General features: G+C 60.6%; 1 long non-coding RNA gene across 2 annotated transcripts in view; it reads left to right on the plus strand.

Moving 5' to 3' along the window:
* The window catches only part of LOC125616790, a 6,282-nt gene extending 5,728 nt beyond the window's left edge, over positions 1-554 (plus strand). For both annotated transcript variants that reach the window (XR_007347540.1, XR_007347541.1), the window contains exon 3: positions 314-554. This is a non-coding gene — a long non-coding RNA (uncharacterized LOC125616790). The remainder of the gene's footprint in view (positions 1-313) is intronic.
* Positions 555-2,135: the final 1,581 nt, after the last annotated feature.

Below are 2,135 nucleotides of genomic sequence, written 5' to 3' on the forward strand. Positions count from 1 at the left end.
CCCCCCCCCACTGCTGGGTTGGAGGGTGGGCAGGGCTCACACAGCTGCTACTGCCTCCTGCTGCCACACGGGGTCGCTGTTGGGAAAGGCACCGTTTGGTGGCAGGTGGCCCAGGAGGCTGTGCACCCAGGGTCTCCTGAGGGCCAGGAAGTGTGGGGATGAAGCAGGCCCAGTGGGCTCAGAACTGAAGGAGGGGCTCACCCTCCTAGGGTGAACCCCCTGGAATGGGCCAGGCCTTCCTGGGCCCTTCCTCCATAAAAATATCCCCCACTCTAGGTATGTATGTATGTATTTTTATTTTTTTTATTTTTAGGTGGACACAATATCTTTATTTTATATTGATGTGGTGCTGAGGATGGAACCCAGTGTCTCGTGCACGCTAGGCGAGCGCTCTACCTCTGAGCCACAACCCCAGTCCCCCCCAGTGTATTTGTGACTGGAATAGTGAAGATAAATCTATAACCCAGGGAGACACCACGGACAGCCTAAGATCCACTGTCCACTCTGCGCTGCATGCCATACAATAAAAAGCACACACTTGCTTATTATGTTTAGATCACATCAATATTCCTTATATATGGTACATGCTAATATTTTAATACTCATTTGTCCTTTAGATTTTAAAAGGGGTAGAACTGAACAGTCCTGCGTCCCTGGCAGGCCTGATGTGGGGACCCAGCCCCTGACTGGCCCCAGCGCTCATCCTGGACCACAGCCCTGTCCCTTAGTGCCCCCAATGCCAGGTGGGCCTTGGCTCAGCTCTGGGATGCAGGGTCTGCTGGACAGTCATCCCTCCTGGGGTCCAGGGTCAGAGGTGGCTTCCTTGGAACTTAGGGCCTCTCAAAGGCCCAGCTGGACACTGCAGAAGCCTGGGGTCTCTGACTTCTAGGAGGAGGATGCAGATGTGCTTGGCCTGCCTAGGCTGTGTCCACATGCTGGGGCCACCTGAGGGGTCCTGGCCTGGCTCTCTTCCCAGGACCCCTGGGTGTGCTCAAGGCCAGACCCGTATGCCTGTCTGGGGAGCTTGGTCTAGGGGCCGGGGCAGGTCCCTGGGTCCTCTAGCACGTAGCATACAGTACAAACCCAGCTGTCCCCAGGTCCAGGGGCAGAAGCCACCTCCTGAACCACGCAGCCTGGCTCTGATCACCCTCTCACACACACCAGCTGAGCACGATGCCCTTGAATCCTGAGGCCACCCTCTGAAGTGGCGGCTCTGTGCCCCTGTGTGATGGCTAGGCAGGCCCCTCTCTGTGCCCACAGGAGAAGGGAAGCAGGCGTGGTGAGCAGAAGGCTGGCTTGGGCCTGATGTCCCAGAGCTCCCCCTTGCTGCTGGCCAGGCAATGCAGCTGACCAGAGTCCCCCTTCCACAGCCCACATGTCCACCTGACATCTTGCAGTCAGCCGAGGCACATCACCGGAAGTCAGGAAGGGACACGGGGTGAGCCAGCTGTTGCCTCTTTCAGGAAGCCACCCTGACTTCAGGCCCTCCCCCGGGCGGCCCTGCTGTGGTCCAGCCCTCAAGGGGGGCTGCTTCTGTCGCTGGCTGCGCCCCCAGGCCTTGAGCTCTGCAGGACAGCACCTGGCTGCCCTGTGGTGTAGGTAGCAGGAGGGAAGGTGGTGTCCCCTGGACATTCACAGTCAGCTTGGGCAGGCCTGGCTGCAGGCCCAGAGGTGGGCCCTGAGCAGTGGATGGGGTGGGGACACTGTGATGAGCAGGAGAGCTGGGGCGGGGGGCAGGGTGGACGGGACGCACACTGGTGCAAGGAAGGGGTCATGGGCAGACAGCACAGGGAGGGGCAGAGAGCGCGCCCGGGACTCAGGCCTGGGGTGGGGGTGTGGAGAGACAGACAGGACCAGGGGTTCCAGGGTCCAGTCAGGCACCAGGGCTGAGCTGCTGACCGCGGCTGCGAGGCGCTGCAGGCTGGGTCTCTGTGCTCAGCACGCCTGGCTCAAAGGGGTGTGTGCAGGGTGAAGGATGTGCTGGGGCCCAGGGTGCAGGGGGCCCCCAAAGGAACTGGGGTAGATAGCCAGGAGCTCCAGTCAGGCTAGCCCCCTGGCCCGAGGCTCCCTGCAATGACCCCCCAGAACCGTGCCCTCTGCCCCTGGGCTTCTGCAATGAACAGGCCAACTCCAAA

The sequence above is a fragment of the Marmota marmota genome, unplaced genomic scaffold (assembly GCF_001458135.2).
Source record: "Marmota marmota marmota unplaced genomic scaffold, marMar, whole genome shotgun sequence".
NCBI lineage: Eukaryota > Metazoa > Chordata > Mammalia > Rodentia > Sciuridae > Marmota > Marmota marmota.